This window comes from Panthera leo, chromosome E1, assembly GCF_018350215.1.
Source record: "Panthera leo isolate Ple1 chromosome E1, P.leo_Ple1_pat1.1, whole genome shotgun sequence".
Classification (NCBI taxonomy): Eukaryota; Metazoa; Chordata; class Mammalia; order Carnivora; family Felidae; genus Panthera; species Panthera leo.
In genome coordinates this window covers 32,423,085-32,447,727 of record NC_056692.1, presented here as the reverse complement: position 1 = coordinate 32,447,727, position 24,643 = coordinate 32,423,085, and positions in this window count along the sequence as shown.

The following is a 24,643-nucleotide window of genomic DNA, read 5'->3' as shown; positions in this document are numbered from 1 at the left end:
CGGAGACACAGAATCTGAAGCAGGCTCCAGGCTCCTGGCTGTACAGAGACAGAGGGCTTAAACCCACAGACCGTGAAATCATGACCTGAGCCAACTGAGCCACCCAGGTGCTCCAAAGTTTTAAAGTTATATATGACATGTAATCTCAATTTTACAAGTATATCCAGACTCAACTGAAATAAATTACACGAAACTATTAACAGTGGTTGTATTCTATAATGAAATGTGAAATTTTTCATTTTTATCATTAACTGTTTTTCAAAGTATCTTTAAAGTGTGTATAAATTTTATATTGCAAAAAAAAAAAAAAAAACACTTCATTTTGAAAAAGGGCGATTAGGGACACCTGGGTGGCTCAGTCCATTTATGCATCCACCTCTTGATTTCGGGTCAGGTCATGATCTCGCGGTTTGGGAGTTTGAGCCTCGCGGAGCCTGCTTGGTGTGTTGTATCTCTCTGTCTCTCCCTCCCTCCCTCCCACACACACTCTCTCTCTCTCAATATAAATAAACTTTAAAAAATTAAAAGTAAAATAAAGGGAAGATTATGTAGAATGGAGGCAATGCAGCAGTTCTACATGAACATTTAGAGGATTCAATTATTATCTGTTTTAGTCTTCCAAAGATTAGTCTCCTCTAAATTTTATTTAAATAGATTGATTAACAAGCATGCAAAATAAACTTTTTGGTCTTGTTAGATTTTATGGTTTCATTGGGTTAGAAACAAATCTACTGAAGTTTGGTTTGGGAACATGTTACAGCTGCCTTATTGGAAGGTAACTTACTAAAGTGCATTGGTAAATGATTTCCTCACAAATTAGAAATATACACTCTCATCCTCATCTGTTAGAATTCCAAGCATATACAGAGAGAGATTCCATCTTATCCAAATAGACAAATTAAAGGATTACTTAAATTAACTTTTATTTTTCACTTGAGGCTACTCTTTGTTCAAACTTTCCACAGTTTTTGAGATAATTGAGATGTCATAGAGCATTTTCATGTTAAAAATTGAAGAGGTCGTGTAATTTTGATATTTCTCTGCAGAAAATGTCTCCCTAACATTAGCAGTCAACTGTTATAAAACCTTTCATTTGAAAATCTAAAGGAGTTTTGCAAATTTGATTCATCACAACACAGTGAGTTCTCTTATTTAATCAGCTACTCCTCTCTGATTATATAGTTCAGATTAAAGTCCCAGTTAATATGGAAACAGACCGTAAACAATTGGCCCTAAATGATCCAATAAAATGCAGATTTGCAAAAGAGAAAATTATATATTGGGATTGAAATAGCAAAGCCCAAATCCTTTGACTTACCAAGAAAAATAAAATAAAAACGTCTGCACTCAAATCTTAGAATTATGAAAACCTGTTCTTTTATCTAGAAATGTATCCACATGTGTTTTGCCTCATATCAATTAAAGAACTATAATAATAATAACAATGGCCACTTCTTGAGCACTTAGTATGTCCCAATATCTATACTCTTGCATTATTTATGGGTTTAAAAATATTAAGTGAATTATTCCATTTAATTTTAAATAAATGTTATTGAAGTACAGCATATATACAAAAAATGCGTGTCAAAAGTGGAGAGATCATGATTTCTCACAAAATCTACATGGTCTGTAACAACCATCGATATTAAGAAGCAGAGCATAAGTAGTACTCCTAAAGCAACTTAATATTCTCTTTCAATCATTAACTCTGCTATATTAGCAACTATACTTCTGATTTCTATCACCATGGGTAGAATTATGTTATGTATGATGGTGTGACTGAAATAATTTTTCATTCAACATTGAACTTAAGAAATTCACCCACATTTTTGTGTGTAGGCATAATTTTAAATTCTTATTTCTTCTAGTATTTCACTGGATAACATTACAGAGGTTACTTATCCAGTCTCCTAGCAATGGATATTTGGATGTTTCTAAAATTTTGACTTCAAGTAATAATGTTGCTATGAGCATTCATATATATTCAATTTTAGTAGATATTGTTAAGAGATTTCTGAAGTGGTTGTACCAATTTACACTTTCACCACTGGTGGGACATCAACCTTGGTACTATTTATCTTTTTATATCAGGGGTTGAGAACGTTTATCCTTTTTTTGAAGTGTGTGTGTTCAAGTTATTAATAATACGTATATGTACATAATATGCTCTATGGCTTTCTACTCTTTAAATGTTATATTTTAATAAATAAGAATTCTTAAATATAGGTAGATTTTTCATATTTTGGTATCATGGCTCTGCACTATGTCCTGATAAACACATCTTGACCTAGTCTAAGATCATGGAGATATTCCATTATCTTATAAAAGCTTTTTTATTTTACCCTTTATGTTTACATATACAACAGGAATCGTTTTCTGTAGATGGTGTAAAGCTTTTACATACTCCATGATTTATTTATATATGAATTTGGAAAAACATAGATTGATATTTATAGGGAAGTATTTCAAAGGTCATTCTTTCTATATCCTACAGTTTTGTATTAGTCACAAATCAAGTGATTGCTTATGTGTGTTCTGTTTCTGGACATTATTCTATTGATTTGTCTATTCCTGTGCCAAAACTACTGTCACTGTTGTTGTTTTATAAATAAGTGTCAATACCTGCTCATGCAAACCTTTTAGTTTTGTTCATTTTCAAGATGATATTTTCAGTTCTTGGCCCTTTATGGTAAAATTTTAGAATCAGCTTGTCAGTAATGACAAATTAACAGTGCTAGGACTTTGAAGGGTTTTCAGTGAATCTATAAAGAAACAGGGGATATTAACATCTTTACAATATTGCATCTTACAATCTGTGGACATGATTTATACCACAGTTTGTTTACAACTATTTCCCCCTGAAAGGAGGAAATTACTGAAAGTAACTAATGTAGATTTCTGTGTAACAGTTTCGTATACATTAAGGTACAATGTACACACATTTTACTAATTCTGGGTGTTCGAATTTTAATGCTACTGCAAATAGTATCATTAAAAGTTATATTTTTTCTGATTCCATGTAGCATGAAGTACTAAGTGTCAAATATAATATTGACTCAAAGTGAACTTTAATGAGTGAAGGATATTTGTTGCCAGATCAAGAGAAAAACTCTGGGCCATGATTTCTTTTGAAAAAGGTAGCGTTATTTACATACTTTGTGATTCTAAATTTTTAGAATTTTAAATATATCATTTAATTGTCCTTTGTGTTGCATTGTTTCTGTAGAGAATCTATCAGATTTATTGTTGCTTCGTTGAGGTACAGTGTTGTTTCCCTTCCCTCTGGTGGCTCTTTTTACTGGGTTTTTTATTTGTTTGTTTGATTCATTAGGACAGAGATAGAAAATATAGATATAGATATGCCTACATATGTATATATACATATTTTCTCACACATTTATACACATATAAATATATGTGTCTAAAAACATGTACATTATATATATCATATATGTATGAATATAAAATGTATAATATATATGTAGATATAATGGATATTTTCTCATACCCTTATAAATATATACATCTATACATACACACATGCATATTACTCAGAAACACACACCCTCACACACACACACACACACATTGATATGAACTATGAGTTCACACCAATTACAATTTAATACTTCCAATTATAATTTAACACCACAGGAGTCTTTCAGATTTTCCCACTTTTTTAAGTTTATTTATTTGTCATGAACCATGAGATCGTGACCTGAGCCGAAATCATCAGTCATTCAACCGACTGAGCCACCCAGGGGCCGCCCCCCTTCCCATTTTTATAATTCCTTTCTCTGACAGTAAGAAACCTGGCTGACATCGCCTTCAGTTTACTTAACTGATCAGCCCTCCACCGTTGTTTTCAACACATGTCTGTGTCCACCACTACCTCCCAGTGAAGAAGCTTCTCACACTCCTCAGACGCTGATGCTCTGATCTGCGTGGTACCCTTCTCACTTTGCCTTGGCTCCAGTACCTCTGGACTACAGTTGACTCTCCTACTTTTATAGGTACCCTTCCCCTCACCCCATGGGGCTCCGACGTCAGTGCTGGGCTGTGCAGTTGTCTTTAATCCTGTGCGGGTACCCCCTCATTCACGAGGTCTTTGAAAGGCTTCTCTGGGTTGCTACTGCTCCCCTACATGCGTGCTCCCCACATCTAGCACAGGCTCCAAAATTCTGCTTTGAGCTGCAGCCACTGACCTTATGAGGTTCGGTTCAACTCTTGCTCACCTTGTTGGTAGGGTACAGCCTTTAAGGAGTATTTAACCTACTCTAATCCCTCCTCCGGGTCAGGTCCTGAGCTCCACTTTTTCTCTCTGTAGGAGCACAAGGCTGTTAAAACTTCTGTTTAGGCTTTCAGCTCCTTTCTGCAGGATCTCTTAAAGCCCTCACGCTACATCTTACAAATGGCAGATGCCTCCATGGGCAAAGCTTAGAGTGCCTGCCCTCCGTCTTCTGCCTCACTTCCTTCAAGTCCTCCCTGCCTTGAAAGCCCCAGATTCCAATTTCTACCTTCCTAGTCTTGTGACATTATCAAAAGGTCTGCCAGTTTTTTGCCTGGATTCTGAATCTTCTGCTATTCTGTAATTAATTCACTGACTATCCAGGAGAGAAAATCAGCATAGAGAATTCTTTAATAAACTTCTTTCTCTCAGAGATCTTGGCCCTTCAACCTCGGACTCATTTGGCAGCTTTCCAATACGTTCAAAAAGTACATTTTTATTCAGTTTTTCTAGTTGTTCTTGATGAGGGTGGTCTGCTACAAGTTATTCCATCATGGTCCTGTTTCAACTAATTTTTACAAAACCCAATGGGATGCATTTTATAGCAGACATTTTAAAAGAAAAGAGAACTGAGATACAGGAATGTACTATTATCATGGTCACAACATCCAGCGAGATCTGGATCTCAACCTCAGCCATCTGATTTTAGAAGTATTGCTGTTAATATTGTACCTTTTATCACCATAAGTCAGTGTCTCCTCTTACTCTACATTTATTCTAGATTTGCAAGTAGTCTGTATAAACAGCCCACAACTAAAGAGGAAGAATTAATAAAAAGTGAAAGAAAGGGGTGGGGGGAAGCTGTCCATTTTCAAACTGACTCAACAGAAGAGGTGATGCACTTGTCTGCCTATTGGAGGCCTTATCTATGTCAGTTTCTTCATTTGTCACTATTGACAGTGGGGTGGATAATGCTTTGTTGGGAAACAACTAGCCTGTGCCCTGGAGGATGTTTAATAGCATCCCAGGCTTCTACCCACTAGATGCCAGCAACATCCTCCAGTTGTGACGAGCAAAATGTCTCCAGACAATGCCAAATGGCCCCTGGGAGATAGAATCCACCTTGGTTGAACACCATTGACCTATAATAAAAGATAATTTTCCAAATAGGGTAGGTCATTTGTATCAAACTCCTAATACGTTCCCTCTGTGTTGGTTTGGAGCTGAAAAGTACAACTTAATTTGTTTTTCAAATTCCCACTAAATCTGAAGGACCATAAAACTCAGATTCGATAGGATACATGCAGTGGGATCTGCACAAGCAGAAATAAGACAAAATAGAAACAGCGGCAAGTGCATTACTGGTTGTGTCCTTCTCGGAATAGAAATCTATAAAACAATAAATAAGCTGCCACGTTCAGCATAGCTTAGCCTTGTCTTTCATAATTCCCCACAGTGTGCTTAGAGGAAAAGAGTTTAATTCCTATTGAACTTTTATCCAAATTTAGTAAAAAGCAATATAAATCTTTCTCGGGCCCTCTGTGATTCCCCTACCTGCCACATCATCACTCTTTTGCTTGCCAGTATAAAGAGTTTGGCTTTGTTTTCAAGAAGGTTGGAAGCTGTCACTTATGCTGCAATTATGAAAAATGTGCTCTAAATTTATTTCAACCAGGCGGGAATAGGATCCTGACATAGGCAAGAACTTTTCAACTCGGAATCAGGTCAACTGCCAAATAATTGCATGTAGCTCCTTCAGAATAGCAACTTTTGTTCACTCACCTTTTTATTTCTAACCTTCCCACAGTGCCTAATATGCACTGGAACAAATATAGTAGTCCCCCCTCCCTTATGGATGGTTTTGCTTTCCATGGTCAACCAGGGTCTGGAAGCACATGATAATGCTTCTGACGAACTGTCAGAAGGTCCATAGCACCCTAATGCTATGTCACAATGCCTATGTCATTTACCTCACTTCCTCACATCACATAGGCATCTTCTCATCCCCACCATCACAAGAATGGTGAGTATAGTGTAGGAAGATATTTTTAAAAAGAGAGAGACCACATTCACATAACTTTGATCATAGTATATTGTTACAGTTGTTCTATTTTATTATTAGTTATTGGTGTTAATCTCTGACTGTGCCTAATGTATAAATTAAACTTTATCATAGGTATATATATATATATATATATATATATATATATGTGTGTGTGTGTGTGTACACATATATATATATATACAGGAAACAATAGAGTATATGTAGGGTTCAGTAATACCCAGGGTCATCCTTTTGGGGGGTCTTGGAACATACCTCCCACAGATAAGGGGTGACTGTTGTACTAATATGTATCAAGTACTTTCATAACTAAAATGAATAAGTAAATAAATGTTCAAAGAATATATTATCCTTAATGATTTTGATAAAAAAATATATGAATTCACACACCACACACACACACACACACACACACACACTTAAGATACTTTAATGCGACTACAAGATTCTTCCTTTAAGGAAGAACTTTTGCCCTAAGTATAGTCTATTGCATTATTGGAAGCAGTCAGTGAACTATATTCTGAGTTTTTACTGTATAATAATGACACCATGTTTGTTACTTTTATAAGCTCCAATAGATATTCATTTGTAAGTTTAAAAAATATATTCAGAACACAAGGGCAGAAAACTGCCCACATAAATCTAAACATTTTGGGATGTGACAGATAAGAGAAGTAATGCTGAAAATAGTTACAGATATTTCACTTTAGCTGAAAGGCAAAAGAAGAAACACCTCATAGCATTTAAAGGCACAGCCACTCTATGATAAATATATAAATTCAAAATTACCAATATCAAAGAAAAGAATAAACAGATACATCACTTACGCAATGCACCCGCATCATTAGTCATCACTAATGAAGATTTGCTTTTGAATCAATAGAGAAAATAGGAGTTCATGCACAAATGTGTGTATCTTTGTTATACAATACATGTCTTCTGTTTTTAAAAATTTGTAATCTACCTTTTCTGCCAATATAATCAGTAAGCAAAAAATGCTAACATCTACAAAGAGAAGCTAAATAACATGCAAAAAGTTACCCTCAACAAAATACTATTCATAGATATCAAGAACTCTTGGATTGTCTTGGTCCATTCAGGCTATGAAAGGATACCACAGACTGGGTGGCTTTAAAAAACAAATGTTTTTCTCACAGTTCTGGAGGCTGGAAATCCAAGAGCAGGGCGCCAGCACGATTGGGTTGTGGTGACAGCCTACTTTCACATTACAGGTGGCCATTTTCTCCTTGTATCCTCTAATGGCAGAGAGCAGAGAGAAGCAGGCTCTCTCTTGGGATTCTTACAGGGGCACTAATCCCATTCCCGAAGGTTCCGCCCTCATGACTTCAGCTAATCCTAATTAATTTACAAAGACCTGACCTCCCCACACTATCACACTGAGGGGAATGGTTTCAACATATGAATTTTGAGGGAGGAACCACAACATTCAGTCCATAACATGGATAATATTGGGTTTGGGTTCAGCCATATTCTTCTGCATGCATTTCATTAGATTTCCCTTTCTCTGACTTTGCCTGTACTCTTTCCCTTGCTGATTCATGTTAAATCTTCTTAAAAGGTTTTTGGGTTTTGTTTTTCAATCCATAATTAAATGTACATTCTCTTGGGAGCACCTGGGTGGCTCACTCAGTTAAGTGTCCAACTTTGGCCAGGGTCATGATTTCACGTTTTATAAGTCTGAGCCCTGCACTGGGCTCTCTGCTCTCAGCACAGAGCCTGCTTTGGATCCTCCGTTCCCCTCTCTCTCTGCCCCTCCCCGGCTCATTCTCCCTCTCTCTCAAAATAAATAAATTTAATAAATAAATAAATGTACATTCTTTTGGTAAATTTCCTGACATCATTACTTTGAATTACATTTCTTTCCTATGAACTCCCACTGAATCTACTCATCACACTGACTTTCAACTGGTAGTTTAGTATAGTTAATTTAATTAGTAACATAACTAATAATGTAACCAATACATACATTTTCCCCTTATATTTCACATGTACCTTAAAAAGCAGATGATAAGTGAAATACACAAATATATGCAATGCTCTGTAAACAAACAAGGTATAAGCCATGCCATGTTTTCTAATTCCCAAGCTGGTGCAATCCTAATGAACTTCCAGAGCAGAAATTTATCTCTCATCTTTCAAACTTAAGATTTTGCCTAAAATACATCATTTGTGGACCATTACCAATATCAGAACTGACTCATTAAATTCCCAGCTAAGGGGTGTTTGTGCTTACGTATCTAAAAAAATAATTTGGCTCATTGTGTAGTAATTATTTACCTGCAGGGGCCTAAAATCGCCAATGTTTATACACCTGGGCAATGATGTCACTTCCGGAATACTTTACAGTGCTAACATTTTGCAGTGTAAGCCGAATTCTTAACCACTTTACTGCTTCCTAGCTCGATGGTAACTTTTGAGCCATACTGAATCTAACAATCTTTCCCAGAAAAAGTGGAGAATGTTGGTGTGTTGAAATTCTAGTATTAACTAGAATTTTCTCTTAGTATTTAATAAGATTGATGCCTCTATAATCTAATTCACAGCTGATGGCAGCCTTAAGATTCTTTTCCCCCAGAAGGGGCAGGTCCCAGCTTGCTATGGAGATGACCCCTTGCAAAATAAATGGCACCAGGCAACTAATTTCAACCAAACTATTGCCTCCTAGCGTAAGATGTTTACATTCTTTTTTTGTTGTTTGTTTTGTTTTGTTTTACCCCAATTTTAAGATTTTTCTCATCTTTAATCATTTTTGAGGGAAGTTCAAAAGATACTCAAGCTATGCTTCTTTTTTCTTAGATCTATTTCCAAACCAAAGGTTTTCTCTATCTCTTCACGGATGGCAAAGGGAACCAGAGGGTAGATTAATGCCTTTCTGCAGTTGACCTCTGAGAATCAAGCTTCTATCCTGTGACTATAAGAATTCATTCTTGTATAGATGCTCACATAAATGATAATAATTTTATTATGAGCCTCAATACTGCAAAATTCATATTTATTAGACATTCTTAATTCCGTATCTTATACAGCATCCAGAACGTACTGTCACCTTGAATGAAAACCATAAGGCACCCAAATACAGAAAGAGAACTCTGTATGAATTGCTGTTCTCTGTGAAACCCTTCAGGACGTTCTCTTTTTATTAGAGAGATGGTTTTAACTAGCTTAGTTCCCTCACCTCAGTGAGAAGTTTGTGATCTCTTATATTTTTTTAACATCTCCTTCATAATTAAATAACTATGTGGTAAGATTTATTCAAACTAAGCTAAAATTACTCTCATTTGGCAAGAGACCAAGTCTTAATAAAATAACACGTTTAAATCCTTTTAGTATCAGGATGCACTAAATACTCATAGAAAAAAATTGGCATTTTTCCCACAGATGAACTCTGAATCTATTATTTATTATTGCTTTAAATAAATGCCATGTGTACACTTAGGCAAATAATATTCCACATCAATTCCAAGATACAGTGTAGCCCAACAGGGGATCTTTGAGCTTCATTATCATGGACTGCCTTATTTCCAGATCATAACCTTAACTATGTCTCATGTCTTAGGGAGTGCAAATCTACTAGTAACCATTCATCTTAGGAAATGCATGTTGCTTCATGTGGCTTTAATTAACATGAAACAAACTTTAAGGCATATGTAGTGAGCTCTGCTTTTCCTCACTAGGTAAATGGTTATATCTCTTTCTTTTAATAGCCAATGTATAAATAATCTGGAATAATCTTTTTCCCACAAGATATGTAGCAGGAAAAAAAAAACCAGTTAACATAATATTGAGTTGTTGGTAACAAATTAATTTGTGTTAGGAAATTTGTATCGGAAATCATAGGCTGTGCTTAAATTAAGAGAGAAAGGAAGTCTGTGAAACCCAAAGTCTATTTAGTTGCAAATGGCTTTTCCTAATGTGTTATCAAGAGTCATAACTATGTTGGTACTTAGTAAGTTTACAAAGTCATCCTTTCCTGGGGCAGATATTCCAGTGTGTGTATGTATATGTATCCACATATATGTATGCATGTATGTATGCATAATGTTTTTGGAGATTATGACTACAATTATTATTTTTCTAAAGTTTTTAAATGTTTTTTTAATTTTATTTTTTGAGAGAGAGAAAGACAGAGTACAAGCAGGGGAGGGGCAGAGAGAGAGGTAGGTAGTCAATCCAAAGCAGGCTCCAGGCTCTGAGCTGTCAACACAGGGCCCTACAAAGGGCTGGAACTCAACAGAGTACAAGATCATGACCTGAGCTAAAGTCGGATGGTCAACTGACTGAGCCACCCAGGTGCCCCTGACTACAGTTATTCTTTTTTTTTTTTAATTATTTTTTAACTTTTATTTATTTTTGAGACAGAGGAGACAGAGCATGAACGGGGGAGGGTCATAGAGAGAAGGAGACACAGAATCTGAAACAGGCTCCAGGCTCTGTCAGCACAGAGCCTGACGCGGGGCTCGAACTCACAGACCGCGAGATCATGACCTGAGCCAGAGTCTGACACTTAACCGACTGAGCCACCCAGGCGCCCCTGACTACAGTTATTCTTAACAAGTGCTCTGGACAGCTTCCGTAAAATTCTTTTATTTAAATTTTTTCATGTTTATTTATTTTGAAAGAGAGAGAGACAGAGCGCGAGCAGGGGAGGGGCAGAGAGAGAGGGAGACACAGAATCCAAAGCAGGTTCCAGGCTCTGAGCTGTCAGCACAGAGCCTGACACAGGGCTCCAACCCACAAACCATGAGATCATGACCTAAGCTGAAGTCAGACGCTTAACCGACTGAGCCACCCAGGCACCCCAACTTCTGTAAAATTCTAAAGTCAACAAAACAAAACTTAATTCTGTGCAACCATATGTGCACGCACGCACATACACACAGACACTCCTACTTTTGTTGGATAGTATTTATATATGTATTAAAAATGAAGTTTCTGTTGCTCTATGTAGGGAAACCTAGTTAAGCACCACTTCTTGCAAAAATATATCTGAGTACGATGCGTATATAGCACATTTATTAATACACCAGCTTTGGAGTTGGACTCAAAGGTTCTAATCCAGATTGCAACATGCTAGCTTTGTGACTGTTAAAAATGGCTTTTCTTCTCTAATTCTTTGTGTTCTAATGTTATGAGGCCGTGTTAATAAGTACTACATCATAGAGGGTTGTCATGATGATTAAAGGAAATGATGTTTGCAAAGTACCTATTGCAATTCAAATTCATTAGTATCTGAAATAGAATACTCAACAAGTGTTTAATATAATAATAATAACTAAAATAACTAAACTATTAATAATGACTAAAGGTATTCAAGATGTACTCTTTCATCCCATTAAAAATATTTCACTATTAGCTTGCAATTTCACCTTTACATATGTATTTTTATTATATTAATTTTTTCATTTGTTCTTAGAATATTCACTGAACTTCTGTATTCTTCCTTTATTGTGCCAGTACATAGGATAGTATGGTGGTCAAAGCAGACATAGTCTTTTCCTTATGGAGCTTGCAAAGTAGTAGGGAGAAAGAGATAATAATTGTGTAAATACATGACTATATACTATGATAATGGCTAAAAATTCAAAGTGAAATTGCTAAACACCAGTAATTACAAGGAAGATCTATTCTAATCTGAGACACAGTCCCGAAGACAAGACATCATATGCGATATCAGGGACAATATTGTATTAAAATACCTAAAGTATTTGTTTACCTGAAATATTTGGTCATCTGCAATTCACATTTAGAGAGGCTTCTCCAGGAATTTGCTCCTAGGTTGAAAACTGAAGAATAAGCAAGCATTATCAAAGTAGTGCAGATGTTGGAAGTTTTCTGGGGTAGAAGACAGCACTTACAATTATCCTGGAGTGGAGGGAACATCTTAAAAATTGATGGTGCTGGAGGTGCATGGTCAGTTCAGTTGGTTAAGCGACCATCTCTTGATTTCAACCCCGGTCATGATCTCATGGCTTCTGAGACCCAGCCCCACAGAGTGTGGAACCTGAGTGGGATTCTCTCTCTCCCTCCTTCTCTGTCTCTCTGCCCCTCCCCCACTCATGCTCATTCTCATGTTCTCTCAAAATAAATAATTAAACATTAAAAAAAAAAGAATTGATAGTTCAATAGAGCTGGGGCTCAGAAAACAAGAGAGGTGGTATTCCACAGAGTTAAATAGATAGGCAGGTCTAGATAAGCAAGGATCTTGATCCATACTTGATTGGAAGTCAATAAAAGTTTTAGGCATTAGAGTAGCATCAGATTTACATTTTAGTCACAGGAACTTTTCCAACATCACCTCTGTCACTTCTTATACACAGCTCTTCTTCGCAGAGTTGTCCCAGTGTGCCCTTATTGATGAGGTCAAGCCCTCACAAAAAGTCAAGGAAAAGACACTAAATATGTGAGCATAAATAGCCAAGTAGATAGGGCAAGCATGTTGAGGCACTGTGATGGAAAGTGGAAAAGTGCTGAGATCCAGGGCTGAAATTACCTCCTGAGGTATTACGAACAACTCTGAGATTGCTGTGGGTAAGTATTTATGGTTACATTTAATTAATATTTTCACCAGGATAACTATCAAAGGATGTGTATGTTTGAAAGACTTAAAGACTTTTGATACACATCATCAAATTCTTTTTTTAAGTTTATTTATTTATTTAGAAAGAGAAAGAGAGTAGGGGAGGGGCAGAGACAAACAGGGAGGGAGAGGGAGAGAGAGAGAGAGAGAGAGAGAGAGAGAGAGAGAGAGGATCCAGGCAGGCTCTGTGCTGTCAGCACCGAGGATAGCACACCGCCTGCATGGGGCTTTATCTCATGAACTCCAAGGTCATGACCGCAGCCTAAATCAAGATCTGGCTGCTTAACCGGCTGAGCCACCCAGGTGCCCCACATATCATCAAATTCTAAGGTAGTTATTTTTTATGTTACAATGATGTGAAAATTATGTAACGATGTTTTGCCCTAACTTAGTTTATGGAGGGCATTTTGTTTTAATATAGTGTCCAATAACAACTAACATGAAGTATAGAGAAAGGAGAGATTTTCAAATCACACTGCTCTGGGTTTGAATTTTGGCTCTGCCAGTTGATATTCCTGTTATCACAGGAATTAATTATGTAGGGATGTTAGTTCATTTCCTCTGGAAGTAGTTTTTATGTCCTTAATATTAACTTTGGTGAAAAAAAATTTAATTGCATTTACTTTTACACATATGTTAAATGTTAAATAAAGACATCTATTTGGAACTAACAAAGATATGTAAGGAAGCCATTTCTCATTAACCAACTTATTGAAAAAAAGAGGAAATCTGTAGTTAGAAACATACAAAGCAGAGATAATGCACTGGCATGAAATGAGACTTTACACAAAAAGCATTATACAAACAAAAGCTATTAATAAGTTGCAGGGGTTATGAAACAGTATGCTGCTTAAGTTAAAAAAAATTGAAGAAAAGAAAAACCCAAATCCTCAATGTCCTATTTGTGGAGAGAAGCAGCTAATATTTTGAAAAGTTATTGTGTAAGCAAAACTTGGTGGGAGGGTGTTGGTTTCAGTTCAGTATATTGTATGCATCCTCCACATAGGGCAAAATAAAATAATTATTGTTTTCAGTTTTTTTAATTGGCTATATAGGAGAACCCACAGTAAATATGACAAGCTAAAAAGTGAGCAAAAGGTAAGAGAATTTTTAAAATATTCAGGGGTGAGTTTCTATGGATTCAGTAGATGTCAACATAGTTTGGACTACTGCTGATGAATTACTGCTTATGGGGTCAGCCATGTACATACAACAAGCCAGTGCGGTCTATATTATTATTCCCATTTTGCAGACGAGAACATGGAGGCTCAACTAATGTGAGTAACTCACTGACTGCAACACAACTATGGAGTGAAAGCATTGGGATTGAAGCTTAGATCTGTCTGATACTGGCACCTGCTCTCATTCTGCTCTGTCCATGCCATCTCAGAAACTTCATCCTACTAGAGTATAAAACGCTGTTCTTGAGCCAACCTGTTCTCTTTTCATATTAACAGGTAACTAGTGAGAGAAGAGTAGAGAAGGGAGGGAAAGCAGAATTTTCCAGAAAGTCCAGCCTCTTAGAAATTCAAAAGGGTTCAAGGTGTCAAAACCCAGCTTCTCCCTGCAGCAGTGATAGGAAGGGTTTGCTGTTGGTTAACAAGAAGGTTGAGAGCCCATCTCAATACCTTGGAGGTATAAACACTGAGGGAAATGTTTCAGCAACCTGCAGGGGATGTGTTATATTTGTCTTCTTGCCTGAGGAACTTGCCAATTATGTGAAAATGCCAACTGGTCTCCTTACCTGATTTTGAGTAATACCTCTCAAGAAAATAAAAATGTCCAGAGACAGTAAGCAAAAATCATACAAGATGAAAATATTGAAAAGACTTTCTTTTCCTGAGGAGGCAGAGGCAAATTAAAATATTTCAAGAGTAGGCAATTAAAAAAAAATGACAGAGAATGAAAAGAAAAGGAGAAATAATCTATTCATATAGAAGCAGTGCAGACATTTCAACATTAAGAATGTTTTCTCAGTTAATTTTTTGATTTAGAAACTCAAGATTAAAGCAATATATTGTATGATGCTATAAACCATAAACTTACACACAAATGCATACAAACTTTGTATTATGACTATAGAAGCACAATAAATGCATGGACATATACATCTAAAATGACAGTCAGGGGCACCAGGGTGGCTAAGTCACGTGAGCATCCAAATTCAGCTCAGGTCAGGATCTCACAGTTCATAGGTTCAAGCCCCTATCGGGCTCTGCTAACAGCTTGGAGCCTGGAGCCTGCTTCGGATTGTTTGTTTCCCTCTCTGTCTGCCTCTCTCATGCTCTCTCTCTCTCTCTCTCAAAAATAAAATAAACACTAAAAAAATAACTAACTAAATAAATAAAAGGAGAGTCATTGCTGGTTGTTTGGGTGTGGCAGAACCATGTCATTTTTTTCTCCTATTTGCAAAATTGTGCCTTCTGTATTATCTGCAATGAAAATGGAATACTTGCTCATACACAAATATATACCTCTTCCCATAGAAGCCATAGAAGGCTCCACAACTTTCCACAACACACAGAAAATTCACAAGAATTATAAGATTTAAGGGAATGTGTTTTGTGTGTGAAGATATTCTAGTGATGTGTAGGAATACTCTTTGGAGAGAGAGAGAGAGATGCAATATTGGTTATATATACACCTGGCATAACCAGGGAGTATACTTTTGTTCTGGAATGTTCTGTTCCATGTTTTGTTCTGGTATTTTTTTTGCCAAGGATTATAATCTTTTTTCTCTATTATGTACTTCACTCAGTGCAGGTGGGTCACGGACGTTTTTCTTTTGCTTTCCCCACCTTGGACTATCCAGCATTTGAACCCCAACACCTTCATGTTTGAAGGATCCTTCTATTATAAGCCCTTGTGGGTGGAAGGGACTGCATGTATCCTGGCCTCTGACACTAAGATGTGCCTATTTATGTAGGCACATGACTCAGGTTTGGCCAATCAGATGGGTCCATTCTACTGAGGGTTTTGTTGGGTAGAAGCAGCAACATCTTGAGCTTCTAGGGGTACCGATGGCAGAACAAATTCAAGTGTCCAGTGGCATTGCTTGGTACAAGTTTTGGGATGGATCCACCCTCCGGCAGGGGTGCTAGCCCTTCTTTCACTCTTGCTTTTGATACCTGGCCTCCACTGCTGTGTCCATTTGCAAAGCTTGGTTCTAAAGCTGTCCCCTCAATTGGTAATGCACCCACTATCATTTTAATGAATTCATTTTATTCCTAAATCAGTCAAAGTTGGTTTCTGTTGTTTGTATTTAAAAAGTCCTGACGGATACCAAGTGTGAAGAAATAATTCTTGGACACAACAAGTAAAAGAACTTACGGGAATGTATCTTTAATTGTTTTGAAATTGGGGATACAAGTGTAAAAATCTTGGAGCATGGGTGGTGGTTTAACTTTTCCCAGTTAAAAACATCGTGCCAGACATTCATTTGGCAAAGAAAGGAAATTGAATGGTGATACCTGGAACACACAGTAGGTATTTAAAACTAAATTTGGTTTACTTGACCGTGGTTTATGATATTTTAACAGCAGTTTTCAGCAAAAGGATGGTACATGCCTTATCAGATCTGGTAGGAATATTTGTTTATCTTTGTTCAAAAATTGTGAGGGATTTAAAGTTGTTACTGCAGAAGAAAATTCCCTAATCAAATGACTTTTTTTTATTATTAAGGACAGTAGATATTCATTCATAAAATATGCATTTAGTGCTTTCTCTATGTCAGGTACTAAGTTGCCGGAAAGAGAAAAACATGATCAATCTCTTCTCTCTAGAAATGTCTATTTTGTACTGTCTTAGTTACTTTCTATGCATATCATAATATTTTGTTCATTTGTTTGTATCCCATTGATTTGTGAATTCCTTGGGGATATGGGACTTATTTTCTATTTATTTATGTTCCTAGAGCATAACACAATCTCTCATACATAACTGGCTTTCAAAAAAATGTATACCAAATGAATAAGTGAATGAATGAATAAATGAATAAAAAATGACATAAGTAAGTAGCCTGAACAATCACCCTTAGTGAGTTCTATTTGCATCCCAGTCAACCTGCTTATCAGTGACATGAGGGAACACAGAGGCAAGCTTATCAAACACACAGATGCTTTCTGTGCAGTATAAGAAACACCTACGACATATAATGACAATCGAAGATCTCAATATTTATTATCTGGTGTAACTGAGAAACGATTTGGAAGAGTTTATTATAATATATTTCAATTTGTTCCTTTAAAAATTATCAGCTGTCTAGGAAGAAGCTGGAACAGACTTGGCTTAAAAGCAGGCAATATAGGGGCGCCTGGGTGGCTCAGTCAGTTAGCGACCAACTTTGGCTCAGGTCATGATCTCGTGGTTTGTGAGTTCAAGCCCTGCGTTGGGATCTGTGCTGGCAGCTCAGGCTGTGGAGCCTGCTTTGGATTCTCTGTTTCCTTCTCTCTCTCTGCCCTTTCCCCACTTGTGCTCTTTCTCTCTCTCTCAAAAATAAATAAACATTAAAAAGTTTAAAAAAAAAAAAAGCAGTTAATACAGGGGCACCTGGCTGGCTCAGTCAGTAGAGCATGGGAGTCTTGACCTCAGGGTTGTGAGTTTGAGGCCCATGTTGGGCATAGAGATTATTACTTAACAAAAGAGCAGGTAATAGAATGTGATGAATTAACAGAAAATGAAGGTAACACTGACAGCACCCTCTGTGAGGCAGCAGTGTAACACGTCTTCTCTGTCAATTCTGTCTGTAAGGAAGGGAGACAGCCATCCCCTCTGCACTGCACTGGTCAGGCTCTGCATGGAAAACTGTGTTCTCCGTGGCTCTGAATTTGAAGGTTTCTGAAAAAGACCACATTCAGAAAAGTGTGATCTTTATGCTGAAGTGTTTGAAAACTACAATATACACTTTAACCACCTGAGGAAATGCAGTCTAGAAAGACTTAGCATAAGCATAATGTAATTAACTCAAGATCTAGAAATTAATTACTGGAATTCTAAAGTGCCCAATCATCTTTTGAGACTAGGCATGGGACAGCAAATCAGCAGTTCAAGGAGCTGAGGAGAGAAGAACAAAGAGCAGAGGGTAAGATGGGCAAGTGAATGGACAACCTGAAACATGGGTTATTGTCAGAGACTTGTTTTTACCTGTTTCCTGTGCTTCAAAGACCTGGCCTAAGGAAAGGGCAAATGCATATACAAAAGTAGGACAAATAGGCTAACGTGCTCAAAAGCTATTTTAAGAAGCATTTGTATTTCTGCCGGTAAACTTTTTATAAAATTAAATGATCAGAATACAAAGATGACATTGAACATGGGGTGGGGAGGTCAGGTCCAAGTGCCTTGACTGGAACTCTTTGAGTAGTGACTGATGATATCAGAGAGGGAGGCCATAGACAAAAATACTAGTTTGAGGGAAAATTTACATAAGATGAATTCTTAAAAACACTTTCAATTAAAAAACTCTTTGCCTTGAGGCACCTGGCTGGCTCAGTCGAGGAGCACGAGACTCTTGATCTCGGGGTTAAGTTCGAGCCCCACATTGGATGCAGAGATTTCTTAAAATGTTAAACACACAAAAAAAACCCCTCTGACTTTATTCAATTTATGAGAGTGATGGATTTTTTTTTCCAATTAACATAAATCTTTTGAGATGTTGTATATAGAAATGTTTAAGATATTTTATAAATTAAGTTTTTTTATGCATGGAGGAAAACTAAAGAGTAATAGTTTTAATGTTTATTTCTTTATTTTGAGAGAGAACACAAGTGAAAGAGGGGCAGAGAGAGAGAGAGAATCTCAAACAGGCTCCATGCTGTCAGTGCAAAACCTGGTGCGGGGCTCAAACCCAAGAACTGTGAGATCATGACCTGAGCTGAAATTGAGTGGGACATTTAACTGATTGAGCCACCCAGGTGCCCCTAAAGAGTATTTTTTTAAACCTTTAAAATCCATTTGTCCTTTATAGAAGTAGGACAGACTCTGAGACTACCTGAACTAAATTCTGAATTTCAGTATTTTCTGGCTGAGTGATCTTTAACAAGTTAGTTACCCTGTCATTGCCTAGGTTTCCTTACCTGTCAAATCAAGATAATAGTGCACTGAATTGAATGAGATAGTAATAATTTAGAAAAATATCTGTTATGTGGTAAGCACAAAAAGGTTTGCTGAAATTATCATTTTATATATAATGATATTAACATATCTGAGAAGCATATTTGACATAGCCTATGCATGTTATGATGCATATCCATGTTTTATCTCCATATATAACTCACTATGATGTTCAGCAGGGATTATTTATTTTCATGGTTTTTTTTTCTAATTATTGGGAATGTATTTTTAGGTTTTAAGACCTAGTCACCAGTCTGACATTTTATATTCCAGATTGGTTCCATTGATTACTGGTCAGATTTAAGGATGTTGCTTGTGGATGGAATAGGGTTAATTGGACTGGTTCCAAAAATAGCAAATCTACTGATTTATAAGTGATATGAGACTCCTTAGGAATTTATTGTGTTCCTGCAGGACTCTGGCGTTATACTAGAAGCTAGGAACAAGTAAGATATAAAACACTGGAATCCCACCTCTAGTGAAGGAAACAGGTTATTAAAATTCTAATAATTACATTGATTCACAGCAGTGAGTGCATGATAAGGGATAATCTATACTGATCTGAGGAAAAGAGGGAAAATACAAGGAAGGCTGTCAAAAAGAGGAGATTTCTTTTTTTTTTAATTTAAATTTTAGTTAACATACAGTGCAATATTGGTTTCAGGAGTAGAATTTAGTGACTTATCACATACATCACCCAGTGCTTATCACAAGCGCCCTCCCCAGTGCCCATCACCCATCTAGCCCATCTCCCACTCACCTTGCTCCATCAGCCATCAGTTTATTCTCTATTGTTAAGTGTCTCTTGTGGTTTGTTTCCCTCTCTTCTCTCCCCCCCCCACATGTGTTCATCTGTTTTGCTTCTTAAATTCCACACATGAGTGAAATCATACGGTATTTGTCTCTCTGAGTGACTTCTTTTGCTTGTATAATACATTCTAGCTACATGCACACCATTGCAAATGGCAAGATGCCATTCTTTTTGATGGCTGAGTAATATTCCATTATATGTATATGTCACAATTTCTTTATCCATTCATTAGTCAAACTACCCTATAATCCAGAAAGAGGGGAGAAGATTTCTGAGCTGAAATTAAAGGTTGAAAAATAATTTAAGCTAACTGTATATCAATCCCATCTTCCCAATTGCATGCTTCCTTTTTTTATTTTTTTATTTTTCTTCAATTTTTAAAAAAATTTTTTAATGTTTATTTATTTTTGAGACAGAGAGAGAGAGAGCATGAACAGGGGAGGGTCAGAGAAAGAGGGAGACACAGAATCTGAAACAGGCTCCAGGCTCTGAGCTGTCAGCACAGATCCCGATGCGGGGCTTGAACTCACGGACCGCGAGATCATGACCTGAGCCGAAGTCGGACGCTTAACTGACTGAGCCACCCAGGCACCCCTCTTTTTTTAATGTTCTCTCTTAAAATTGTTTTATTCTTCCAAATTGTAATACTAATATAAATAATGCTTGTTCACAAAGGAGATAATGCAATACCAAGGTGTACAAAGTCAAAACAACATTTCTTTCCCTTCACTAAATCCCGTTCTACTTCCTTCCCAAACTACATTCATTATTAAAACCCTTGCCAGACTCCTCCCACAACTTTTCAGTGCTTTTGAAGTGCATGTTAACTAGAAGCCTGGAATACATGTAGCTTCTGAAACACTGTGTGTGTGGGGTGTGTGTGTGTGTGTGTGTGTGTGTGTGTGTTTTAAGAAGTTTGGTTTCCATTTATTTGTTTTTATTTAAAAAATCATGTATATACATCACTTAGCTGCTTATTTTATATCACATGTAAAATTGCAGTTTAATATTACATGTGAAATATACATTTCGTATAGACAAAGGATTATGTAGCATGTATACATAAGGTATTAAAATGAATAATGTTGTAACAACTGTTAGAAGTTTTAGAGACCATAGGCACCCTTCTTTAATTACATTCCTTATCTCTTATCCCCACTCAAAGCCACAGTGCTCCCAAAAGAGAACCACTGTCTTGAATTTTGAATTACTTATTTTCATTAACTCAAGAATATACCATATACACATCATGTCAATAGATATTGGTTAACTCCTCTTTTTTTTAATTTTTGTAAATGTGTATGCACTAGCATATGCATTATTTACATAAAGAGCGTTTTACACATTCTTTTTATCTGATTGTAGTATTTTTTTCTTTATCTACTCTACACTTCCTTCTTTTCCTCTCCTCTACCCACTTCTGCCTCCCCTTACCTGACCCCACAGACAGCCTATTTTAAAAATCTGGTGTTGTGGAGAAACGGGAACCCTCTTGCACTGTTGGTGGGAATGCAAACTGGTGCAGCTGCTCTGGAAAACAGTGTGGAGGTTCCTCAAAAAATTAAAAATAGACCTACCCTATGACCCAGCAGTAGCACTGCTAGGAATTTACCCAAAGGATACAGGAGTACTGATGCATAGGGGCACTTGTACCCCAATGTTTATAGCAGCACTCTCAACAATAGGTAAACTATGGAAAGAGCCTAAATGTCCATCCACTGATGAATGGATAAAGAAATTGTAGTTTATATACACAATGGAATACTACATGGCAATGAGAAAGAATGAAATATGGCCTTTTGTAGCAACATGGATGGAACTGGAGAGTGTTATGCTAAGTGAAATAAGTCATACAGAGAAGGACAGATTCCATATGTTTTCACTCCTATGTGGATTCTGAGAAACTTATCAGAAGACCATGGGGGAGGGGAAAAAATGGTTAGAGAAGGAAGGAGCCAAAACATAAGAGACTCCTAAAAACTAAGAACAAACTGAGGGTTTATGGGGGGTGGAAGGAAGGGGTGGGTGGGTGATGGGTATTGAGGAGGGCACCTGTTGGGATGAGCACTAGGTGTTGTATGGAAACCAATTTGACAATAAATTTCATAATAAAAAAAAAAGTAACAGTAGAGTTTTCACCACTAAATCATACACACACACACACACAAATCTGGTGTTCAGTCTTGCTTTTTTCTATACTCTGCTCCCAATTCATTTCACCATATACAAATACTGTCAACAGTTGTACATTTTGGGGTACCTGGGTAGCTCAGTTAACCGTCCAACTTCAGCTCAGGTCATGATCTCATGGTTCGTGGGTTCAAGCCCCACACTGGGCTCTGTGCTGACAGCTAAGAGCCTCAAGAAGAAATAGACATTAAAAATTTTTTAAATAGTTGTACATTTTACAAATATTCCTACTCATATATAATGGCGAAAATATAATATACATAATGGCCTGTGTAAATGTGTATATTTATTTTAAAATTTATTCTAAGTGGAATATTATAATTATTTGTGTTTTATATTGTTTATTCAATAATAACTAAAAGAAATTGATCCATGTCAAATGATAAAACTTTATTTTGTTTTCTTTTTCATGTCTATATGATATTCAGTATTGTGGCTGTACATAGTTTATTCAGCCACTTTCATTTTGACAGTCATTTGTTCATGGTCATTATTTCCACTATGGACATTGCTTTAAGAAACACACATATACGTAAAACCTTTGTCTAGGGCCTTTATCACTTTAGGATAGATTTCTAGGAGTGAGACTATTGGAGTTAAAGATATTTTTAATTTTAATAAGTGTTGTTTCATACTTTTGTAAAAATGATTTAACATTTGTATTTCCAAAAGAAATTCATGAAAGAATACTTTTCTTCATATCCTTACCAGCAATAGATCTTATTTCACTTTTAAAAAAATTGTTATTCTGATGGGTAAAAGTGACATCTCATTGGTACTTTAATTTGTAGGCCCCTGATCAATACTGCATTTGACTATCTTATTTGCATACCGACCATCAGGTTTTCTTCTCTGTCAATTGTCTATTTTCATTCTTTGCTCATTTTTCTTTTGGATATTTTAGCTATTTCTTGACAATTTGTAGGCATTTTGTGGCAGTGTAAATAGTATCTCCTCACCTGTTACTTGTTTTGCATTTTTTTCATTAATTTTACTTTTCTACTAATATATTGTTATAAAAACTGAGCAAGAACAGAAAATGAGTACCAAAAGTATATAGGGAACTGTCAAAGGCATGGCTTCATCAGCAACCTTAGCTAGCTGTCTCAAACACAAGGAAATAAAACAATTTCCAAAAGCAGAATCTTTTGTGGTTTTCGTTTTTTTTAAATATAATTTATTGTCAAATTGGTTTCCATACAACACCCTTTGCTCATCCCAACAAGTGCCCTCCTCTCTGCTCATGACCCAGTTTCCCCTCTCCCCTATCCCCCATCAACTCTGTTTGTTCTCAGTATTTAAGAGTTTCTTATGATTTGCCTCCTTCCTCTAACTCCCCCCACCCATGGTCTTCTGTTAAGTTTCTCAAGATCCACATATGAGTGAAAACATATGGTATCTTTCTCTGCCTGACTTATTTCACTTAGCATAATACCCTCCAGTTCCATCCACGTTGCTGCAAATGGCAAGATTTCATTCTTTCTCATTGCCAAGTAGTATTCCATTGTATATATAAACCACATCTTTATCCATTCATCAGTTGATGGACATTTAGGCTCTTTCCATAATTTGTGGTTTTCTAACTTCTTGACAAGGGAGATGGTCCTTTGTGACTGAGAAGACTTAAAGACTAAACTTGCTGGCCGTGAAGATTTGGCCATTTGCCACCATTACAGTTTTAAAGAGCACTGTCTACTCTTCAAACAGGAAATCACCCTCTGTAAGCAGGAAGTGTGCCCTTGAACAACATAATCCATAATCCTCACGGCTGGAATTAGAACACACAGAGTTTCATATACCGCTAAAACCGTGATCATCATATTATTTGACCACTTGGAAATTTTAGAGATTTTAGTTCTTGGCGAGTCAAACTTCAGGACTGATTAACACCTATGAGTAGCATCAAAATGAATTCCTTAAAGTAGGTAAACATAATATCTACTACTTGCAACTATTCTGTTTTTTAGCCAGAGACTGTCTTTGGCCACTTGGGGGAACTTAGTAGCCTCTAGCAAAAGGGAATGTGATTAACATCAGAACACTAAGTGCGCAATATGTAATTACACTCCATTAGAATCTATCAAAACAAGATTATAATTACACTTTGCACATGACATGTTCCTTGTAAGGTTGGCAATTCAGAGCTCTGCTTAAAAATAGAGTGCTCTGCAATCTGCAGACCCCCCAGTCCATTTAATAATGACCCATCAATAGTCAACTTAGTTTTTAACAGAACAAAGGTATTGAAATGGACTTCTAATATTAACAACAAGAAACTAACTAAAATGTGTTATGTAAAGACAGGGGAAAAATCACTAAAGCAAACAGCAACAAGGCAGGAGAGTAAGGCTGATTTAACATGGCAAAACTTATTTAGCAGGTTTTTTAGAAACTGAACCCCAGTTCTGGACCAAGTGTTTGATTTATGCTAACCTTGTGACCCTTGACTTCCCAAAAGGTTTCAGTCTTTCCAATATCACTTCTTTAGCCATAACTTTATTAGGAAATCAACAAACCAGGGAGGGAATGTTAAAAATAAAACTGAGTACTTTTTAGAACAATATGGTGAATATCTGATTGAAGCCACACAACAAGCCTGCAAAGGAATTTTTTTTTTTTTGCCCTATTTTTCAGAAGGAATGATGC